Source organism: Gadus chalcogrammus, chromosome 16 (genome assembly GCF_026213295.1).
Source record: "Gadus chalcogrammus isolate NIFS_2021 chromosome 16, NIFS_Gcha_1.0, whole genome shotgun sequence".
Classification (NCBI taxonomy): Eukaryota; Metazoa; Chordata; class Actinopteri; order Gadiformes; family Gadidae; genus Gadus; species Gadus chalcogrammus.
The window spans coordinates 32,466,131-32,479,287 of record NC_079427.1 but is presented as its reverse complement, the minus strand read 5'-3'; the positions used below and the strand labels follow the sequence as shown (position 1 = coordinate 32,479,287).

The window sequence follows — 13,157 nt, the reverse complement described above, 5'->3', positions numbered from 1 at the left end:
ATGGAGTGCCAGTGGCCTCCCGTGGACTGCCAAAACTGCCAATCGTATCAATAATAGAGTAGGTGGGCAGCGACATGACAGTCGAGGGGTTATTCTTTCTGATCGACAATATATTGACCTCCTGAGGGAAAAATAAACATTGTCGCTGTAAACGACTCAAGGGTTCACTTGGTTATATTCCATCCTTGCTTGCACCAACAAAAAAGACTAAATCTTTCTATGCACTTTTTTTTAAACGGTAGCTGTCACGTGATATCCATGTGTGAAAGCTGTTGAAGCTCATCTTAGTGAGTCAGGGCAAGACGCTATTAGGTGTTTAAAGAGTGCCCATGTGATTATTGTGCTATGATTATAATTGTGCTTGATTGCGCAGCAAAATACTGTTGACCTTAACTAACGTATTTAAAGGGGTCGTGACGGTGGAGAATTGGAAGATAATGGGATTTTAAAGCAAAGGTTATTATTAAAAAAATAAAATGAACAGACCTGCAAACGTGCAGTAGCTGTGTTAAAAATCAACTCAGATTATCGAAAAAGGAGGGACGGAAAGACAAACAGAGGGCAGGATGAGAGAGAGAGAGAGAGAGAGAGAGAGAGAGAGAGAGAGAGAGAGAGAGAGAGAGAGATAGAGAGGAGAGAGAGAGAGAGAGAGAGAGAGAGAGAGAGAGAGAGAGAGAGAGAGAGAGAGAGAGAGAGAGAGAGAGAGAGATGTTTCTATTCTTCAGCCAAATCCACTTGGCAATGAAGGGCCGCCAAACACTCTGTTTACATGACTGCTTAGGTTGGAAGGAGCGTTGGCACAAAAAACATACACACACGCACACACACACACTTTTACACCAGAGATAATGTGTTCCTGGAGTATCACACCTCATTAGTGTTTCCATGCAGAATACAGATTTCTTCAGCAACATTTTAATCTATCATTTAATTATACATTTATTTAGCCTGGCCTGATGCGTCTGTGGAAGAACTTCCCAGAACACATTCCCGCAAAAATACCTTTGTGTCGTGTTAACGTGATAACCTAGATAAATGTTTTTAAAAAAAACATAATGTACATCAATGCTCAAATTCCCTAACAGGCAAAATGCAACCTTCAATTTTATATGGATTCACATTCATTCATTCTTGCAAAACACAGCGATATCGGATGATCTTCATTTGTCTCAATGAATCCAGAAGAGTCAGGCCAGGCTCCATTTAAAGCACAGCTCCAATATATGAGGGGCTGCCTGGGACAGAATTCAATACTTGGCCTGACACACACTATTAGAACCTCGCATATACACCACTATACTCCTTTACATGCTTGTATGAGAGTGTATCGTAGATTATGTGGGAGAGTATATATTGGGTATGTAAGAGTGTTTGAGAGAGCATATACAGTAGTTGGGTATGTGAGAGATTTTAGTAGTGTATGTGAGAGAGTATAGTGTGAATGAAACGGAAGTGAGTTTGAATGAAACGGAAGTGAGTTTGATTTCTCAGTTCCTGATTGGCTGACAGAAGAGGCGGTAGCTTCTCGTGCTCAAAATACTGCGCTGTCATTTCACTCTGGAATTTCCAGCTGTTCTGTTATGCCGTAGCTCCCAGAGTGCTCTACATTAGAATATGTTATAGAATGGATGATATTATGAATCCTGAATGACCGCCAACTGGGGGCAATAGGGTCCGACTGCGTCCTGCGTCCTCCTGCCAAGACACGCCCCGTGTACAAAGACATGCCCCTCGTGTGAAATACACGCCTATACGACTGACCAATCTCAGCGTGATGACGTAATACGTAGGATTGTGATTTCCTCTCAGCGTGATGACGTAATACGTAGGATTGTGATTTCCTACTGAGATCGGGGAGTAATTTTCCAACGTAGCACAGAGACGGGAGCAGTTGTCTTGTTGAGCAACAACATCGTTAACTCTTCTGTTACGAAGCTGTTCCGTTTTGTCAAAACCTACAAAAGTAATTATCTTTGCCATACAGCTACACAGCCTGCCACACCAGGTTACACAAAATGGGGTTTCAATATTTCAGTTAACTTCTGTAAGTCCAGATATTGCCTGGTGTTTGTAGGCTACGGGAGGGAGTCAATTTACTGTAACAGTGGAGTTAAAAAGTTAGTGTAATATTTTGCTCATGGGCGGTGTCATTTAAATTCTGGCTCTTAATATTCACAAAAATATTGATTGGAATTTACTCTGAAAATGTCAGGCTGAACAAAGAGTAATGAAGAGAAACCGAATTGCATTTACTGATAACTATGATGTCAAATGCATATACTTGGCTTTACAGAGGTACAAAGTAAAGTTACTTAAAGGATACAAGCCTTAGAATTGTACATTTTCGCCCCTAGTCCACTTGTATTGTTTACAGACAATACTTATGCATACGATAGGGAATTCTTAGTAAGGTGAAACATGACTCAAGCCATAAGGGTAGGCTACATTTTTTTATTATAGAGAAAGGGAAGGTCATTACACAAAGCATTTAAAGTAAATAAAAAGTAAATACAAAATATGTGCAATAACATTAAGGGATAAAATTATTATTAAAAATGGGAAACACAAGAGGCATTGGCAGGTATAAGTTAACACAAAAAATAAGTACAAAATTAAGGGGACGGAGAAGAGGGCCCCCAGAATTGGGACCCAGAGGCAGAGCAGGTGTTGTGTGTGTGTGTGTGTGTGTGTGTGTGTGTGTGTGTGTGTGTGTGTGTGGTGTGTGTGTGTGTGGTGTGTGTGTGTGTGTGTGTGTGTGTGTGTGTGGTGTGTGTGTGTGTGTGTGTGTGTGTGTGTGTGTGTGTGTGGGGGGCGCAGCCAAACATCTCGCAGGGGCCCCTTCTACAATATTTCGGGGGCCCAGAGAGAGAGGGAGACACTTTTTACTCTTTTTTTTTTTTAAACCTCTTTTATTGAGAAAATATAGATTATAAACAGGAATGATTACTTTTTAGTCATTATATCCTCCTGGTCGTCAGGCCAGCGTTTTTTGAAAGGTGTAGGTGCCACACACACACACACACACACACACACACCACACACACACACACACACACACACACACACACACACACACACACACACACACACACACACACACACACACACACACACACACACACACAGTAAATTAATATGCTGGTACACAAATTTACACTCGCTCAGACACATTCACTCAACACACACAGCGTAAAACATTAACATACTGATACAGACATGTACAACACACACGTCCTACACTTGTCGGAGAGATGAGGTCCAGCTGTAATAGCTGCAAAAGATGTGTATATAAAGTAATATTACAGCAATAGGTGTATATAGAAACATAACTTCTTACCTTGGTCAAAACCTTCCGCTTCCGTGTTACCCGGAACACACCGGTGCCAGGAGTCCATTCACCATCTGGTGTCCTTCTTGGGTGAAATGACAGAATCTTTGCCACATCTGCAGTAGAAAGAAAGGGAAAGAAAGACAGAAAGAAAGACAAAGAAAAAAAAACACACCACCACACACACACACACACACACACTGGGTTGCCAAGCCAACATGAAAAATGTATTTATTTTGCATTTGTAGGTTAAGATCCATACCCTTCAATCCCGTAGTTGTCCAAAAGGAGCTTGCACCACCACCTCCTGAGATGAGGCATATCCAACTGAAGAGGAACATTAAAATGAAGTTTACCACATAACCATAATGATGCTGCTCTAAATACTGACGCTAGCACACAGATAGTACTTACAACGTTGAAATCGAAGTGCGCGTCCATGGTAATGTACCAGGAGTACTGAAGAACATAGAATGTAATAATGTTGGGTTGTGATCATAGGTAGGGTGTGATTTTACCAGCAATTGGCATGCTTAGGCAGTTAAGACTAGTTTATAGTCATCTTAGAAAAAAATTCGGCCATTATAACATTAGAAAATAAAATGCCGTGTGTTAAAAAAGGTATGATAAAGCAAATGAATGGAGCATGGTAACTCACCATGACCATAAAGACTCCACAGTCGATGCCATATTAGTTGTTGTGGAACACCCTGTGCCATAAAACAGGTTGTAAGATGAACAGTCATAGCCCTACACACATTTTCCTGATGTGCTTGTTATCTCAGCAATTATTACCTCAATGTCCAAGCCAGTCTCCTCGGCCCAGGTGCCAGGCATCAATTGTTGCGCAACAACCCTAATACAAATTTGATGACAAGCATTGTACAGTTGTCAGGTTAGACAGCAAAGTGAGAAAGATGCAAAACATAAAAGGAAACTAGGCAAATCAGGGGAACGTGATTGCCTAGTAACAACTTTAACTTTGGCAAGTCAGGGGAACATGACCACCTTCCAAAATGAGCTGTGGGAAACTAGGCAAGTCAGGGGAACGTGACTGCATACAGTGGTAGCTGCTTTAACATTGGCAAGTCAAGAGAACGTGACTACCATATTAGTTGAATTAATGTAAGCAGGTCAGGGATACATGACCACCTTACAAAATTAATTGAAATAAACTAGGCAAATCAGGGGAACGTGATTGCCTAGTAACGACTTTAACTTTGGCAAGTCAGGGGAACGTGACTGCATACAGTGGTAGCTGCTTTAACATTGGCAAGGCAAGAGAACGTGACTGCCATAGTAGTTGAATTAATGTAAGCAGGTCAGCAATACATGACCACCTTACAAAATGAATTGAAATAAACTAGGCAAGTCAGGGGAATGTGACTGCCAAAGGACACATCATATTGTAACCTGAGACTGTTCCTATATGCCTTGTGACCAAAGCCTTCTTCCCGCAGTGCATAAAATGAATCGAGGAAAATCAGCCTCTTTTGGCGAGGCTTCATTACCTAAATCAGAGGCTTATTATTGAGTTGTTTTAATGCATACATATTTCAAATACAGTAACAATTGAAGAAATTGCTAATCCCTCCCCTCAGTAACAGCTGCATAGTGTTGATAAAGTCTGAATGCAACCACTACTTACACTAAGCAGAAAATGCCCTAGTGTCCACAGTGGGACAATCACTGCATCCATGGTGGTGATGTCAACCTTAAAGTCGGAGATAGAGTTTTCATTTTGAAATCGAAAGTAACAGCGTAAACTTTGATCTATGTCTGTGGGTTCTTACTGGAAAGCTGCGCAGATGATCTGAATTTGGCGATTGGGAGCCATGTTGGGGGGATGTGGAGGTCAAGAAGAAATACATCTTTTCCCTACAGACAGAGAAGCCGTGGTACTTCCTTACTGTTACGCTACACACAAATAGCCAAGTTACACAAAGTATACACAAAGAGAAAGAACAGTACATACTTGATGTTCGGCCATCTCCTTGACCAAGTGCAAACAAGCGTTTCCCACCTAGAATAGACAAGTTAATCACCATAGAAAGCTTTAATTTTCATTTACAAGTACAATGACACTCGGCGGGCCAGAGATGTTGTACCTTTAAAAAAGAAATACTTACAGCAGGGTTCCCACTCTTTTTCAAAAACCATTTTCCAGGACTGGAAAACAAATCTCTAAATGTCCAGGTTTTCCAGGACGCGTAGAAACCCTGCTTACAGGCAGCTAGTCAGTCTGTAACTTTTACACCAATATGTCACCCACCATAGAGTCCATGTGCTTGTTTTTGCCAAGCGTTAAAACATTTTCCCGTATTAAACAGGTTGGCCCGTCTTTAACTAGCAGCTCGTTGCTGGGACGACGCTCATCCAGGACGTAGTTCATCTAAAATTGACAAAAAGCAGAGTAGAAACAATGCTTTCACTGCGTTTTCTGTGAAACAAACTGAACATTCAGCAAACTATACATCCTTGTACCAATTCCTCTTGGACAGGATGATGTCCTCCTTGTGTCCAGTCTCGTCTGCAGGGCCTGATAGTTGTCAAATTGGTCTCGGCAGCACAGTGTGGCCCACAAGCTGTGACAAGAGACATGAACACTTGTCAAAGATCACACACAATTATGTAATACATGTTCTGCGATTATGAGACTGGGGATTTACCAGGGATGGCGTAGCAATGGTCAGCACAGGGTGGCGCTGGAGCGGGCGCTGATGCGGGCGCTGGAGCGGGCGCTTGAGGCGGCGATGCAGGCGCTGGAGCGGGCGCTGGAGGTGGTGTATGGTGGCATAAGAATGTGAGACTCAAGTTGTTTCAAGGTGTTTTGGTGAACTACAAAATAGCAGGGAGGGAGTTATGTGAATACAATTTATACAAAGCCACCAGTGGCATCACTGTAATTTGAGAAGGAAAGGATGCAAAGCATATTAGTCAAATCAGGCCTACTATTGATTTGTAAAAGTAAATAAAAAAATCTGGGCCTATCATTGGGCCTAGATCTCGACGGGTGTCAAGATCACGTTGGTGCTCACCAACGTGATCTTGACACTTGTCGTGGCGTTTGGTTGCCCTATCAAGATTTTCCACATCAGTGAAACCATGAACAGCCCACGTTGGAGATTTGCTATTATTCATAAGCAAACAGGGCCAGCAATAAAGTCGATTGCTTGTAATGCTACCAGTAAGCCATGCGTACCTAGCAAACCATGTAGCACTCACAACAATGACGTTGCCATTACTTCTGGTCACCTTGATTTTGGGAAGTGGTCTACCTCTTTCTTTGGTCGCTAACTTAGCACTGTAACTCAATGAATTGAATGCTTTTTTTAATAAGACGTTAACAATGTCCTCCGTTTCCAATGTTTCCATTGTACATTTAGGATCTCGCTATCGCAGATTTCACTTGCTCTGCGTCTCTGACTGAGCACCGCGGCAATGCAGACCGGGTTTGTTATCGACAGCGTTGCCAGATTGGGCAGATTTCCCGCCGAATGATAATTTTTCCAGCCTAACATGGTTAAAAGTAGCCCAATTGGGTGGGAAATCTGACCAATCTGGCAACGCTGCTCAACATCCAGGGATCCTGCTTATTGGTTCACAGGCAGACGGATAGATTTTTGCGCGAATCAGACCCCTTAAGGTCCCACCCACTCAGAGGAGGACTTTCCTCCTCTCTCCCATTGAAACCCATGTTATCCACCGGCCGCCAGTACTTTCGGGGAAATGAATGGGAGTCAACGGAGGGCGACGGAGGACCTTCCTCCCTGAAGTAATTGTCAATAAGCGATAGGGGGTGCTAATGTCCCTTTACCCAGGGAAACGAACATTATATATTCAAAGGCAATAAAGTAGTCATATTTAAGGGCATTAATTCATTACAATAGTCTGGGCATCTACATTTTTTATTCTCAACAATGTTAGGGAGGATCTTCCTCCCTCTCCTCAATGGAGAAGCCTCCACTGCCGAGATCATATTCATGAAATAGTTGTTCTTTTTCATGTCCGCAAACAGCTGCTCTGCCACCTGCGAATTGACCCAGCCACACAGCTCAGGCACCAGCTTGATGAGGCGCAGGGCGTCCCGGTCATCCTTGGTGTTCTGCTGGTGGAACGTGTCGTATAACGCGTAGTGCTCTGCGCAACCAGTGGCCGGATGACCACCAGCATCAGCGGGGACCTTCTGCTGGATCAGCCAAGGGAAATTGATCTTTATCTCCCCTTTCTTGGCAGCGGAGATATTATCAGGGGTCGCTGCGGCTACTCTCCCTTCGTTCGGTTGGAATGGAAGGTCTCCAGGTTCCCTTAGGTTTGTGTGTGCCACAAGCCCCCTGGCAAAATCATACAACATTGGGGAAGTGCCTGAAGGAAAGGAGCATGTCTGCATAGTCCCGTGGACTTTCGGCTCGGAGGTTGAATTTAACTGCGTTCACAATTCCACAGGGGCACATGATGACCGCCCAACCACCTGGCAAATACGTTACAGAAAAGGTCAGTGTTATAGCAGTGGAATAGCATAATAATGTACAACTACACACATTATAAATAACCCTTTTTCTCTAAAAGTAAGTGCAACTTACCAGATGCTCCCCAAACCTTTTCAAATACTTTATCATACATGCTCCGTGTCTTCATCTCCTCCCTCAGGCGGAGCAGGAGGTCCATTTTTGATCCGGTCGCATCCAAGCCACAGCCCTTCACCAAATTCCACAAGTCAGCAGCCTGAAAAAGGCCAGTAATTGACATGAGGATGAGTTTCCGCTGCCCTCTTCTCCATTCTGATATGTGTGGACAAGTAACTTCATCAAGTTAAATTGATAGATATCCAAAACATACAAGGCATACATGTGTGTATATAGTGTACTGTAGATCTTAAGATCACATGAACGGAGGAATCACCTTCAATTTCATCAATTGGTCCACCAAGTGATCCTCTGCCAAATCTAGGGTTGCTTGGTCGGTAGGCTTTGTCGGCTTCACTTTTGTGTACTCTGTGTTCAGCACAACATCACTGGCCCTTGTTCGTGGACCAATCCATGGGGCCCAGTTCAAATATGATGGCTTTACACCGCATGGATTGTTACTGTTGCCTAATTGAGGACATTAAAGTGAATGCATGCCTTTACTCAATAACTGACATATTAACGTTCAACAGTTGGAAATAAATGGAATTGCACACTCCTGGCTTACTTTTCAAAAAGCCACGGCAGACAATTTCCTCACTGCCCGAACTCCAGAAATCTTCTATGTTGACACGTCCATTAAAATCAGGTGGTGGATCTTTGATGTCACTCACTGGAACACATCCCTTTCTCATAAAAAGAACAGAATTGGGAATTTACATTGCGTGAAGTAGAAAACCAACACATACCTGCCATTTTGAAAACACCCTTCTTGTGTAAGTCCATCACAACGACAGCTGGGTGGTCCCCACAATTTACACATGAAAAGTTGTGATCGTGGGATGACAGGGCTTCGAAGTGTAAATAGCCGTGTAAAATGGAGTCGTGGCTGGCATACTTGGTTTGGTGGGTTGCCTCCAAAATGTCCAGCTGCCTGCCAACCGCAGTGTGATTCTGAAACATTGAAAAAAACATTGTGTGACATGACATTTGGGGTCACACACAGGATTAAGATGTCCAGTGGGTGTATGTATCAGCCACTGTGATGGAGACAAATAGCAAAATCTAACAATCAGCCTGACAGACAAGGAAAAGGTTTGTGTGACAATCACAGTTATGACAATATTAACCAACATCTTGGAATACAATTAATCCCTAGATATACATTGTTGGTTTACAAACGACAAAACTCACTTGTAAAGACTGCCGCAGCAAGATGCAGAGATGGAGCGACAGAATAACGTGGTCGTTGAAGTTGTGGAGCCCCTCACTCCATTCCTGGTATCTGTACAGATTACCACAGACACCACACTCTGTGGAATGTGGCTACATCTGAAACATCAGAAAAGATTCCACACTAAAATAGCATGCAGTCACTGACAATGGACCATTAATATTTAAGACATTGTGGATTTTTTTTTTTCTGTGAGCAGGTATTTCACCTGCCTGAGCAATGCCTTTTCCTCTGTAGGACAGCTGTTGCCCTCTGGTGCAGGGCCAATGTCTGTGTGTATGGCTGCGTCTTGGTCTGTGCTCCGAATTCTCTGGAAAAGGCTTGGATGACTTTGGTTTAAGTGCCACTTACCAATTGCCTTGTGCGGGCATGGCATCCTGGGTGTGGAACATGGGCAGTGCCACGTGTTTTTATGTGGGTCATAGCATACCAAGACTCTGCCCAACCTGGAGAAGTAAGTTGTTCTCGGCTCATGGACGGACAGGTATATTTTACGGTCATTGTCCATTTGCACAACTGTGCTCAGAGGGGATGAGGAAGCACGAGCTACAGCTTGTCTCTCCAGACAGGTTCTCTTCGTGCTGGAGGAAAACCATTTTTTCCCCACCATGTCATTTAGCACATTTTCCTCCAGAACCGTGTCGTTGGACTTTGACACTGGGCAGTACGTGACGTGATTTTAAATGGACGCACTGGAAACCTGCAATCCCACTTCTCGCTGCAAACTGCAACGCCCTTTTGCACTCCTCCAATTCACAGACCACACGATGCTCCACTCCCCATGTGCATCTTTGTACATGGACTGGGTTCGCTGGTCCAGTGAAGCTTCTCCTTACCACAAAAATTCCTTTCAGGTGGTCCACACACACAGAGGCAAGATGCCTTTCCTGATTTATGTCAGGTGCCCTAGAGGAGTGCCGCCTTCTTATGTGCAGTTTGATGTTCTTCTTGTTCAGAACTAAGTTGCAAAAGCAACAATTGGTCCTCGGCACACGTTTTATTTTGGATGGAGGTGGCGGGTGCGTGGCTGGCATTGGGCTCGGTGTGCTGAGGCCTTGAGATGGAGGTGGCGGGTGCGTGGCTGGCATTGGGCTCGGCGTGCTGAGGCCTTGAGATGGAGGTGGCGGGTGCGTGGCTGGCATTGGGCTCTGCGTGCTGAGGCCTTGAGATGGAGGTGGCGGCTGCGTGGCTGGCATTGGGCTCGGCGTCCTGAGGCCTTGAGATGGAGGTGGCGGGTGCGTGGCTGGCATTGGGCTCGGCGTGCTGAGGCCTTGAGATGGAGGTGGCGGGTGCGTGACTGGCATTGGGCTCGGCGTGCTGAGGCCTTGAGATGGAGGTGGCGGGTGCGTGGCTGGCATTGGGCTCGGCGTGCTGAGGCCTTGAGATGGAGGTGGCGGGTGCGTGGCTGGCATTGGGCTCGGCGTGCTGAGGCCTTGAGATGGAGGTGGCGGGTGCGTGGCTGGCATTGGGCTCGGCGTGCTGAGGCCTTGAGATGGAGGTGGTGCCCTCATGCCAGGGCAGGTCTGCAGGTGCTTTATGCATGAAGTTTTGCTGCCAGTAATGGTTGAGCACACACAGTGGTAGTGTGGAGATCTTGTGTTGGCACAGTTGTGTTGGCACCTATAGATTTTGTAGCCTTCCAAAAAGGAACAGAAAAGTAAATTAGAAAATATTAACTGTTAGTATTCCTTGTTCAATACATCACAAGCTAATTGATATGTTATGAGTTTGATAAAAGCATAAAGAACATAGATAATATAAACATTAGTGACATGCATTAAACTTTCAATTACCATTGTGAGATATGGCTGCTTTGTCATGTGTTTGAACATGTGCAACCATGGCTGGGTAATCGCCAAATTTTCTGCAAACTTGGCACCCGTAAGAATCTCCCAACCGCACTGGCTGCATCAGAGATTCATGTTTGCAGACAGTTGGATGGATCTGAAAAGACAAAAAGTAATTTCTGCTGCACAAACAATTCAACCAGATTTACAGTTTAAGTCAGCTCTTAGGCATCCAATGTGTAATTAACTAAACCAACCCTATAGATAAATGCAAGTGTATACAATGTAAGCGCAGGTGTGACATAGATGCTGTAACATGGCTCACACAAACAGACAGATCTTCCTCAGGCATCTTTGATCTAATTAAGTCCTTTGCAAGCAGTGTGCAGATCCTTTCCCGCTCCTACTAGTTAGCGGCTAACCACATAGCCATGGGATGACAACTTCAAATCGGTAACACGGCGAAATGATGATAATCAAATCAATACAAACCAGTGAGAGTATATTGCGACAAAACCAACACGGCATCAAACGCGGTACTTAACAATTAAATAGGTAACATGAAAAGCAACAACCGTTAAGCTTAAGCAATATCAACATAAAGGAAAAGTTAGCAGAGACATCCCAAAAACGCAGCCAATTTGTGGTTGGATTGACGACACATTATTACGCTGTGAGTGTACATGAAAATTTAAAGTAGAACTACACCAAGAACAATGACAGTATACGATCTCTGACTGATAATGCAGTCCACTTACCAAATCAATCGAGGCAATCATCTTTCTGCTATCTAACTGCTGTTGACCAGTTCGTTACATCTCCGGAGTAGGTTCGACAAGAGAAGAGATCCGCAAATGTCAAATAGAATAGATTATGGCTCTGCACGAGGCATGTGTGACGCCAGACGCCGTCGTTAATCAGACCAATCAGGGCCGACTAAATACACGCCCTCCTTACAAGACACGCCTCCTCAAAATACACGCCCCCGTCTTGCAGGACGCAGTCGGACCCTACTCACTGGGGGGGTCGAACCGCACCAGCACCGGGATCAGCGCCCTCTACGCAGACAGGTAGTACGAGGGAGGTACAAGCCGTTCAGCGCGGCTGCGCAGGAGCGCGCATCAAGCGCACCCGGACAATCACAGGCATTGGGATAACCTGGGGGAGGGAGACGGCAGAGGCCTTAAGGACCGGACACGCACCAGACGGGGCAGACAGCCGAGTTGGAGAGACGCAGTAGGGGGAGAACGCACCAACCCGTACTACTAAGTACACTTCCCCACAGGACTGAGTGGGAGCAGACGGGAGCGATAGAGACGCCGTCGGACCAGATCCGGAGACGGCCCCTTTTTGCACCTTGCCTTTTTGTTTTAGCTTTTCCACGTGAGCTGCACGAATAAAACCGTTGCCCCGCAACCCTGCTTGAACATGTGCTCCTCAAATCTCTATATAAAGACATTTTCATTTAGCAGACGTGTTTATCCAAAGTGACTAACAAAAGTACATTTGTCAGAAGGAGAAACACCAATATATTGCTGTTGGTACAGTAACGATGTTCATAGAACCAAGTGCCAAGCACTAACAATCACTGGGTTAACTTTTCTCATTAAATTATTTTGTTGCTCTTTATATTTACAACACAAAAATAAAACTTGATAATAAAAAATTGTAATGTGTCCGCGATGACATGTTCTGCAGTCCTCCAGTTTGTGGAGTTCATCACCCATACGGGTATCATCTTCAGAGTTATCAAACATCCCCCTCCCCCACCCTCCCTAAATGGGCCATTGTACACACGGCTTAGCCCACATGTGAGTACATTTAGACCTGATTCATTATTATAATCCCGCTGTTAACAGCTAACCACGCAGGCTGTGACGCACCACAGGAGCGTTTATGTACTGCGAGATGCGAGCCCCAGGATCTATTTGCGCTCCACGTAGGGTGTCATGGAGCAGAAGTGTATGGCAGGGTTTGCCGTGGCGGGCAGTTGGGCGGAGGTACAGAGATGCAGCTCCTCCTGCGTTATGGGAGAAAGTGTAGATCACTATTCTTTGTAGGATAAAAGATAGAGCACGCATACAAGAGAAAGACAACAGTGTGCAGCCTTTACATGAACATTATATTGGAAGAATTCCTCCACCCATAGACATCTGTTTGATACACTATGTCGGCAGCCCATC

The 13,157-nt window shown here is 44.7% G+C and overlaps 3 long non-coding RNA genes across 7 annotated transcripts; all 3 read right to left on the bottom strand.

Moving 5' to 3' along the window:
• Positions 1–3,577: 3,577 nt before the first annotated feature.
• LOC130406627 (uncharacterized) lies at positions 3,578–5,095 on the bottom strand. The gene is made up of 5 exons (XR_008904485.1): positions 4,977–5,095; positions 4,124–4,184; positions 3,987–4,038; positions 3,743–3,787; positions 3,578–3,655 (listed from the first exon to the last, which is right to left on the bottom strand). It is a non-coding gene; the product is annotated as an uncharacterized LOC130406627 (long non-coding RNA).
• Positions 5,096–5,169: 74 nt separating this feature from the next.
• LOC130406626 (uncharacterized) lies at positions 5,170–10,203 on the bottom strand. 5 transcript variants are annotated; one of them, XR_008904481.1, is made up of 9 exons: positions 9,396–10,203; positions 9,148–9,285; positions 8,522–8,907; positions 8,231–8,421; positions 7,912–8,053; positions 5,998–7,799; positions 5,813–5,913; positions 5,304–5,720; positions 5,170–5,206 (listed from the first exon to the last, which is right to left on the bottom strand). It is a non-coding gene; the product is annotated as an uncharacterized LOC130406626 (long non-coding RNA). The 5 variants fall into 5 exon arrangements; XR_008904483.1 differs by having other exon boundaries at positions 5,998–8,053; positions 8,522–8,626; positions 8,703–8,907; XR_008904484.1 differs by having other exon boundaries at positions 5,998–8,053; positions 8,522–8,643; positions 8,852–8,907.
• A 395-nt stretch (positions 10,204–10,598) lies between these two features.
• On the bottom strand, positions 10,599–11,836 carry LOC130406548 (uncharacterized). Its single transcript, XR_008904469.1, has 3 exons — positions 11,733–11,836; positions 10,981–11,131; positions 10,599–10,823 (listed from the first exon to the last, which is right to left on the bottom strand). It is a non-coding gene; the product is annotated as an uncharacterized LOC130406548 (long non-coding RNA).
• Between the last annotated feature and the right edge of the window lie 1,321 nt (positions 11,837–13,157).